We start from the raw sequence: 10,331 nt of genomic DNA, 5'->3' as shown, positions 1-10,331 counted from the left end.
CCCGGCGCGGCTGGCTGGTCGCGGCTGCCCCAGAGCCGCCGGGGGAGGGGGAGGGGGCCCAGGCGGCAGGATGCTGCCGGGGGGAAGGGGCAGGGAGCCCCTGCTGCCCGGGGCCACTGGCGAGGGCTGGGGACACTCCCCCCCCCAGGGCGCTATTTTGCCTCCACCTGCACAAGCCGTCCTCCTCGCAGTAGCCCACTGGATCCTGCCTGCCTCTTTCTAGCCTCTGGGAGAGGGGTGGGGTGCGACCCATGGGGCAGTCTGCGAGCCCCTCCGCCAAGCTGGGGGGTTCATGCCCCACAACCCTTAAGGGGCAAAGGCCGTGGCAGCTCGGCTGAGACACTCCCCCCACACACCTGCGGGCTGCCTGACACCGGGACACTTTGGAGGCGATTGTCTTCCTCCGGCTCCGCGGGAACAAGGAGCTGGGAGGATGGATCCCAGCTCCTTTTTCCATTGCTGCTGCCAGGCTGGAGTTCCTTTCTGCTCCAGGACTTGTTCTCGGGCATTCAGTTTTCTCCTTCGCCTGCACAGATCAAAGTGCGGGAGAGCTCATCTATAGGCCAGGATTTGGGGTCAGCCGCGCTGCATGGGCACACAACTGGGGCCCATCTCTTATCTTCCAGGCATTGCTGTTTTCTCCCCCCAGGAGCTCTTCTTGAAGGGCTCCATCCCCGATTCAGAAAGGCAGGGGGAGGCAGCCCCGTACCCCTGCGCTGCCCCATGTAGGGCGGGAGGGGAAGAAGAGCCCAGGCTGGGGGGCAGGACAGTAGCTGGGGTGGCAGCGCGAGCAAACCTGTCGGGCGGGTAGAAACCTGCCGGCCTGGCCTGCCCCACGCGCCAGCCAAGCAGCGGCCCTGCTGAAGCAGGTCTCAGTATGGCACCAGGCCTACGAAACCCCCCAGCGCTGCCTGTCCCAGAGCAGGGCCCAGCGTGCGTGCGGGGAGCTGGGGCGAGCAGCCCCCCGGGAGAAGGGGGCTTCAGGGGACCACTTGTTCGGGAGCCCCCTAGCAAGCGACACACCAGCTGGCCACAGCCGGCCTCTCCCCCAGCCCCGCCGGAGAGATTACAGCATCTCGACATGTGCCACTCTGTGGTTAGAGCTCAGCCAGCGCCTTCCTGTGTGGGACGGCCTGGCGGGGTCTGGCCAGGCCTCCCCAAGCGTGGTTTTCATTAGCCTGTTTTCTTTGTCACACTGTGCGCTGCCCCTGCCTAGAAGAGGGGCTGTGGTGGGGGGGGGGAGGTTGCTTTATAAATCCAATTAGCCTTGTTATTCAAATTACCCTGCTTCTCTGCTGGCTGCAGCACGGCGCTGTGGTCTGAAGCCTCCGCACACAAAGAGCCTTGCCGGGCAGAGCGGCTTTTTTAACTGAAACCAGATCAGCTCCAGCAGGCTGCTCTGCACCAGGGGTTTGGCAGGGGGGTGGGCAGGCAGGGGTTAATCGCGACCTCTGGCATTGGGGAGCCTTTTAACCCTTTTGGGGGCTGCTCCCCACCCCAGAAACTGAGCCCCAGTGGCCTGAGCCATCCCACACCTGACAAAGCCACACAGCCTCCGGCCTCTTTGGGAATCTCCCGTGCGCCCTTCACGGGATGACTGGGGGGTGTAAGGCAGCGTGTGAGGGAATCCTGATCTGGATGGTGCGTGGAGGGCTGGCAGCCGGGCCCTGGATGCTTGGGGTGAAGAGCTGGCCTGGGGGGAAGGAAGGCCATGGTTGTACTGGTGCTCAAGTCCTGGGGGGTTCACCTGTGGCAGCAGCCGGTCCTTAGGAGAGTTTAAACGCCGTCTCTGCAGGAAGCCAGAGCACAGTGGGGCTGCGGTAGCAGGAGCGGCCCCTGAGGCCTCGGATTCGTGCCTCATCTTTGCCCCTCCTGGCTGAAGCGTGCCGTCCCGGGGCCAGGAGAGCGGTTCCACCTGCCCGGCTGCAGGCAGAGAGCTTGTGGTTCGGGGGCTAGCGCCAGCTCTGGCTGCACCGATGCGAACTGGTGCCCAGGCTGACACTGGGTCCGGCCCCCCGAGCTGAGCTGACACGGGAACGCCTAAACCGGATCTGTCAGCATTGACGAGACAATTCACCTCCAGCCCTGGAGAGAGCGAGACTGGGGTGTGTGTGTGCTCGCATGGGCCCACAAGGCAATTACTCAGTGTGCCGCAGCAACACCGGCGTGGGCTGGGGGGCTGGGGAAGCGATGAGAGAGTGGGAGGGGGGGTTCAGGGGTCGGCTGGAGAAATGCCACTTTCTCGAATGACCACAGCCACCCCGGGGGGGTGTAAGCTGCCTGCCGCGTGTGCCCCGAAGGCTCTGGCCCAGGGGACCAGCTCTGTTTGCAGTGGCTGTTTAGGATGGTTACAAGGTCGGTGTTTGGCTGCAACTCCAGGGCCAGCTTGGGGACTGGGTTCGGGCTTCAACTGATTTGAAATCGGGTCAGCGGACACGGGAGGCAGGGCAGCAGCAAAGGAGGACCCGTTCCTGCTTTGCTCTGAGAGCCTGGGGACAAGTTGCCAGGGTGGCTCATGGTTCGGGCCAGCCACTACTTTGATGCTTGCGGCTCTCACGTCGTCGGCTCCAGCAGGCCGCGGCATGGTCCGACCTGGCAGGAGGAGGCGGCCCTGGTGTGGGGTGCAGAGCTGAGACCCCACTTAGGGGGGAGATGGTTTCTCAGACAGTGTCGCCATGAGTCAGGAGGCTGGAGCTGCCTAGCAAAACGGTGCCCATTCAGCCAGCCGACCTCTGACCTTGGTGCCAATCCCCAAGTGGGCATCCTTTTGCTTGGAGAGCCAATGTCCCCAGAGGCTTGGGGCCAGGTCCAAAACCCAGTGGAGCCAAGAGGAAGACTCCGGCTGACTCTCGGGGGGTTGGATCAAGCCCTTGTTGATGCCCCGCTCCTTGTGCTGGTGCTGCTCTGTCTGTGGCCTGAGCAGCAGCAGCAGAGACGGGCTCAGTCTCAGCCCTTTGCAGTGAGCGCCTTGAAGGAAGTCCCAGGCTGCTCCCTTGCAAGTAGCCCACTGGGCTCAGTTGTGTGTTCGTCGCCTCGTGAGATGCTCCTGGGAGCTCTGGCAAGAGATGCTAAGTCTCTGGCCTGCAGGCCTGGCAGTGCCAAGTGCCCACAAAACACGATGACAGGAGCAGAGGAAGCCTCCATGGTTCCCCTCCCACCTCTCACAGCCCCCAGGGATGGAAATGTCCCTGTGAGAGCTTGCTGCAGGGGCAGCCAGGCCGAGGCAAGCGGGGCCTGATCCTGGCCTCCCAGTCCCAGCTTCAGCGCCAGGGCAAGGCCACCCGCTGCAGCCTGAGCGCAGAATCACGCCCGTCATGGTGGCTGCCTCCAAAGCTCCCCCCTCGGAAAAAGGTGGTTGTAAGAGGCCCAGAGTGTATTTCCACTGGGACTTCAATCATCTATCTGCAGCATCCAGCTCAGAGCTCGGGCAGGGGCTACCGCGTGACACCGGTTGTCACTGTGTGAACCCCATCGCTCTGGTTCCACCATCCTCGCTGACTGGAACAGCCAGCACAGACGGGACAGGTGAATAGAGGGACTTCCCTCGCTGCAGGCGCTGCTATCCGCGGCATGGGGCAGTCATTGCAAACGTGCAAAGCCCGGCAGGAACTGAAGGGTCCTGTGCTTTAGAGGTGCTGAGAACCAGCAGCTCTCACTTGGATCAATGGGGTCTGAGCATTTGCAGGGGATTTGACAGCTGAGTTCCCTCCATGCCGCTGCTCCTGGGTGGACCTGCCTGACTTCAGGCCTCCGCACTTGGAAGCTGTGATGGCAGCGCCTGGCCCAGCTCGCCCTGCCTGCTGTGTAGCTCACTGGTTTCTTTGAACTGGGACTTAACAAACGCTTTGCAGGGCTTTGAACTGGAGATCCCAGGGGGGCTCTGTGTCCTGTCATCTCCTTCCCAGCATTTACTGCTGGGAACGCATCTTTGTCTCAAGGAACTGGCTCCCTTAAGGGGAACTGCGCCAAGCCACGCCTGTGCCCAGTGGAGCCAAGTGGGGCAGGTGCTCTGAAATTAACCTGTAGGTCAGCACGTGCAGGGAGCGTGTTGGTTAGAGGGCAGAATGGTGCTGGCTTTGAGGTGCCCCAGGTAAGGGGCCATGGGGAGCAGGAGTCTGCTGTGGGGGCTGCAATGGCAGGAGAGCGGTGGGGCAGGCTGGCGGAGAAGCTGCTGCTGGATGTGGGGACCCCGCAGGACTTTTCAGACCCTGCTCCTACTTTAATAAAGCCAAAGGAGTGCGGACATAGGGGAGGAGGGAGCACTAGCCATGGGGTGTGTCTGGCAGCCTTGAGGCAGCGGCTGGGCTTGACCCCTGGCTACTGTTCCTTCCCCAAGGTCAGAAGTGGGGCGAAGGGCAGTGAGCGAGCCCTGTCTGCTGCTGCTGTGAGCCTCCCCCTGCCAGGCTCCATGCTTTGGGCTGGGGCTCCATCCTTGCTGCTAAGCCATCGCAGGTCTTCGGGCTGTTTGCCCTGGATACCTGCCCTCTGCCTGAGCAAGGGTCTGTCCTTCCTCTCCTGCAGCACATCTGTCTGCCCCGAGGGATGGGGGCTTGCTCTCCGTTGGCCTGTAGCAGACCCAAAACAGCATCCCCCCGCCACCCTGCCACCTTCCCCTCCCCAGTGCTGCCTTGCTCCTACATCCCCCACCTGAGTGGGACCAGCCCCATCTGCTCTGCACCCATCTGCAGCGAGACGCCTGGGGGGCAATGGTGCAATGTGCATCGCACGTGTCCAGGCCGGGGAAGCAGGCCCATGCTCGCTCTGCTGCGGCACGGTGCAGGCGGATGTGAGGCGTGCCCCATCTTGGCACAAGGCGGGATCCCGCTGTCTCAGTGGATGGGAACTGTCTTAATCTCATATCCTGTCATCGGTTCCCGGGTGGTTCTTGTCCAGGAGCTCCCTGACAGGCCTGCCACTCCTCCCCTCCAGGCTGGTTGTCTCAGGGGCTATGGGCATGGAGATGGGGGGACCCCTGCAAGCCACAGGCCGGGTGGCCGTGCAGTGAGCTGAACAGGTCTCTTCATGGGGATGGCATAAACACAGGCTGATGGCCGGGATCACAACGCCTGCTTGCACATGCGCAGGGCTTAGGGAGGATGGGAGAGGGCTCGGGGATGCTTCAAGAAATGCGCTCCAAATCTGTGGAGGACATGCTGCATCTGTGCCCTCCCACCTGCTCCGGGCCTCTGATGTGGTAGAAACATCTTCTTAGACCTGGCTTGGGCTAATTTTGGATTTGAAAGCCAGGCTTCATGCCATTCTCCAGTTGTCCAAGCCAGGGGGTGCCTGGTATCCTTCTCATCCACTCTAAAGCCTTTTGATGGGTGGAAAAGGCTTGGCTTGGGTTGCTGTGCCAGGTAAGCTGTTGGCGCAGGGTAATATATGGTCACAGGTGGGAGTGGAGGCATCAAGTGGGGCCCGCTCCTAGCAATGCCCGCCAACACCTGCCTGAGTCAGCACAAGCCCTGGGCTGGTGATGGCAGTGAGAGACGGGCTACGGGTGTAGGGAGGTGGCAGGCACAGGCTGGTGCCATGCTCCTCGGTGGGGATGACCTGGGCAGCAGCTCTCCAAGCCTGACCTGCAGCTGGGGTGAGGGAAAGAGCCCGTGTGGCCCCGCCGTGACCTGTGACCTGGGCAGATTTATGCACCAGGGATGGGGCAGGCAGAGGTGGCCGTGCAGCTTTGCAGCCCAGATAATGGTGTGTTTTGGCTTCGGACGTGCCTGGGAAACGGTGTGGGGGATATGATGATTTCTGCAGAGAGCCACGGACTCTGGGGCCGGCGGGGTGGAGCGCGGGGGGCCGGCTGCCGCTCGAAAGCTCGGGGCCTGTGTGGACGTGCGGCGTGCCACAGCACTCACCTCTTGCCACCAGACAGAATAACAATGCGAGCCCGCGGGGACATAATGGCCGGTGTTTGCTTGAGATACACAGGCACAGGGCTTTCACATGAGGTAATACTGATAAGTCCCGCTTGCATTCACTGCTTTGCCTGCCAGCCGGCAGCACAGCCAGCCCGGCAGTTGCTCCCGGTGAGGTCGGGAAGGTCACCTCAGAGGCAGGGACCAGGGCTCCCTTGCTCTCCAGCCACCCTGCATCCTTCAGGGCAGGGGCGAAGCACTTACCCCCCCAGAACTGCTGCTTTAACTCTTTAGCGGTCAGGAAGCGCGTGCCTTCCAGGGAAGGGAAGAGGCAGTGGTGATGAAGAGGAAGCAGGTTTGTGTGATGAGTGCATTCGTCACCATGAGCTTTCAGCCAGTGGGTCGAGACTGCTCCGTGCTCCTGGCACGTGCAGCAGGGCAGCGTGGCCAAGCAGTCCCCGGCCCCGTCGGGGTGTGGACAGACATCACAGCTGTGCTGGTGCTAACCTGCACCTGCATAGGGTGCTCAGATGTAGCCGTCGTGCCCGGGGGTGGTAGAAGAGACGGCATTTTAACCCTCTTCCGTTCTGCAGTCACCTCACTTGCTCATATCGCAGCTCCCTTCCCCCATGTCAACCGTGTAAAGTGACATCTGTCCACAGCCTCTGTGGGGCCATCTCTGGACACGTCTCTCGCCGCTCCGGCCCCATTGCTGTAGCATCGGAGTGCCTCGGTCTGAGGGGGGTTTCCCCAGGGCAGGACTGTGCTGTGAAGCCCTGTCTGTAGATGGGCATGTGGGGCAGAGCTGAAAGGACAGATCTCTAAAGGTGTCTATGCCCTGCTGGATGCCCGGAGATGCCCAGCGGGCAGGGCAGGGTGAGGGCAATGCAAGCAGAGCCGCGGGGGTCCCTATTGCACACTACTGCAGTCGGGGTCTGCCTAGTATGTTTGAGTCCACTTAAGAGCGCAGACCTGAAATGAACTGGGACTCCAAGAGGGAGCCCCTGCAGCTGCTGGGGAGGGGTCTTTAAATCACCATGTGGATCAGTCTGAAAATCCCTCTAGGCTCCTGCCAGTATCTTCAGGCACCTGCCTGCCAAGCTGGGTGCTGGGAACTGGTCTGGGGTCACCACAGGTATCTGGTGAAGCACAGAACTTGGCTGGGGTCTTTGCAGTGCCCTCTCTGCCCCCTCTTCCCCCACCTGGGTGCCTTTTTCCTGACTCCCTTGAAAACACTTTTGCTGGTAGGACTTCATACTGCTTCTCTTCTCGTCTCTTCTCTTCTCTTCTCTTGCCTCGCAGCCCTGGGCACTATATAAGCAGCAATACTGTTCTCACCAGCCTCTCCCAGTCATTTCAAGTGCTGATACCACGGGTTTAGAATTGGCCGGAGGTTGTGATTTATTTCTGTGACGTGGGTGCCCCACTGAACAGAGCCTTTGCAAGTGGGCATGAGGACAGGTTGGCAGGGCAGAGAGCAGGTGATCTAAATGACTTTGCAGATAAAGAGTGAGGAGTCAGTGTGAGCAGGTACAATTCCACCCGCTACCTGAATTCCTCCATTCAGGCCATCCTGTATAAAGCCCTGGGGTGCTGTGAAATTCTTTGAAGGGTGCCATAGGAAGCGTGATAAGATAAGCAAGGTGTGAGGCGATAAGCAAATAAGGGCAGGCTCAGGATCTCCCTGCCTGGCTGCTCTGCAAAGAGGGAAGTGTTATAATTAAGGAATTCATGTCTGAAATGGGGTGCTGCTCAATTCGCAAGAGTTACGGAGGAAGACCTGGAGTCTAAAAAGTTTGAGAACGGCTGAGCTCGAGTTATTTACTCTGGAGAAGAGAAGACCGAGCAGGGATTTGATAATAGACTTCAGCTACATGAAGGGGGATTATGGGGCGGATGGAGATGGGCTTTTCTCTGTGGCCCCGGGGACAGGACTAGGAGCAACGGCCTCAAGCTGCATCAGAGAAAATTCAGGTTGCAGTTCAGGATGAACCTGCTGGCTACAAGGGTGGTCAAGCTGTGGGACAGGCTGCCTAGAGAAGTTGTGGAGTCTCCATCTTTGGAAATCTTCAAGAGCAGGTGGACTGACCCTTGGCTGGGCTGGTTTAGACAGGGAAGATCCTGCCTTGAGCAAGGGGCTGGCCTAGATGACCTTGTGAGGTCCCTTCCACCCTACTGTCCTATGATCCTGAGGTGTCTGGGAGCTGCTGGGAGCATCTGGCTGCCACCGCAACGTGTAGAAGTCGTGGCACTGAGCGCAAGGCCAGGGGACTTGGGCCCTGAGGTCCTGATCTCTCCCCACATGCACAGGCCGGTGGTGCTTGTCAGAGCCCAGCTGGCAGAAAGGGCAGATGGGGCAGGTCGATAGTAATAGCTCATTACAAAATGAACATCTAGCTGTTTCTACACAGCAATCGGTTACAGCCCTGGGTGTTCCTGCTCGTAGTACAAGACGGTGGGGACTCATCAGTCAGCAGGATTCAACCACGAGTGTCCCACGAGCGAGAGACATGAGTGTTTTACACGGCACATGACTAACCTGTGGAACTCATTGCCACAAGATGCTGTGGAGGCCAGCGGCACACCCGGTTCACGAAGGGGTGAGATGAACTAAGGGAGGTCAGCTCCATCAGAGGATGTGACCTTGGGCTCTTGCTGTCCTTGAAGCTGATGGCCGGTTCCTGGAAGGGAAGAACGGTGAATGAATGACTCCTCCTGTCCTTCCTCGAGGCATCTGCTACTTGCCACCATTGGAGATGGGACGCTGGGCTGGAGGAACCCTGGTCTATCCCAGAAGGTGGTCCTCGTGCTCCTGCCTGCTGCAAGGGGTGGGGAGTCCCTCTCTCCCCCAGCAGGCACGGACCTGCTCCAGCTCTGCAGGCACAACCTGGGTGTACATACGACTCATCCGTGGGACGTCCCGTTGTGCAGAGGACGTGGCTCTAACACTACAGTGCTACAAGGCAAGCTGGCAGACCGCAGAGAAACAGATGTTTCTTGTCCTGCTCTTGCTTGCTTTTCACATGGGGGCAGCTGGAGTCATGCCGGATTCTTGCTGGTGTGGACCCAGTCAGGTCAGCAGTGAAGCGGTGCTATTTGTAAGCAGGGAACTTGACTTTACAGGTGTCTGGGGAGAGCCGGCGGGTCTCCATCACTGTACACTGACCACATTCCTCTGTTGCTTCTTCATTGTGCAGTTGTGCCAACTGCTGGGTCCTGCCCAAGGGAACGGGGCTGAGGCAGTCTTAAGGAGTGGGGGTTGCAGGCTGGGGGGTAAGCCAATGTGCCAGGCTAGGCTTGCCACTAAACACCTTGTGAATGAGACAGATCAACTCCTTATTGAACTCCTGCCTTTGGGCAGTGCCACTGAAGGGGGCTGGAGAGCAAGTGACTGGGATGGTCCTCTCCACTCTGGAAACATGAACTTTGTGGGATTTTGTGAACTGTGAGATGGGCAGGAGGGAAATGCTTCATCCCAGCCCTTCTCTCCCTGTTTAGACGAGGTGGCTTTGAGCTGACGTGATGACAGCCTGCATAGGAGGAACCCATCAGTAGTTAGATTTCTTACGTGAAGGACGTGGTGCTGTACGTACCAGAAATGATAGGACATAAGAAGTGCTCTACTGGGTCACATCAGTGGTCCATGTAGGCCAGCGTCCTGGTGTGCTTTGTGGACTCCTTGACACATGCCCTTTCTGAAGCCAGAGGGAGACACCCAATCCTCACGTGTGCCAGACTGTGGCCCCTCTACCACCCACCCCCACGAAATCCAGGGACCTTCTGGCCAACCTCCTGGCTCTGGCCAAGCCGTCCATCTACCAGACCAGGAAGGAGGTGCTGGCTGGAGGCAACCGGGGTGATGGTGTGGCTGTTCTCCTTTCCCTTGTCTGTGCACATCTCCCAGTGGCTCTTCGCTGGGCAGCATCCATTGGCTCTGTAAATACATTCGAGCTGCTAGTCAGGGTTGTCTGCTTGGTGTCCTCCCTTGGCACCCTGGCTATTGACTGATAACCTGCATGCCCACTCCTGCTTTTTGTTGTGTCCCACAAAATCCGTTGTTACAACTGTAGTGGCCTCCCTCTAACAATCAAGAGGAGCTTGTAGTTCCTGGTGGGCTTAGGCTTACACAACAGATAGGCTTGTCCCCAACACTGGCAAACAGCAGATGCTTCAGAGGGAGAGGAGAAGAATGGGCCATGTCTACAGTGATCCATCCCCTGTCCTACCCCCTCTGGCATCCATCACTGGTGTAGGGATGTTTAAGGATATAGCCTGGACTGTTCTACTTCATAGCTCCCGATGGATCATTGGGACCCTAGGGCAGGGCTCCCAGGAGATCTAGTCCAGCCCCCTGCTCCTGTCCTTGCCTGGAGGAGCTCACAAGCTAAGATGACAGGCTGCAGGTTGGCCAGGAAATGCAGCCTCATCAGTCTAGTGAGGAAATCAGTGCTCCTGCAAAGCCACAGCCGA

Source organism: Gavialis gangeticus, unplaced genomic scaffold, assembly GCF_001723915.1.
Source record: "Gavialis gangeticus isolate Ggan-Ray unplaced genomic scaffold, GavGan_comp1, whole genome shotgun sequence".
In the NCBI taxonomy this organism is placed as follows: domain Eukaryota; kingdom Metazoa; phylum Chordata; order Crocodylia; family Gavialidae; genus Gavialis; species Gavialis gangeticus.
Note: the sequence above shows the minus strand (reverse complement) of the source record.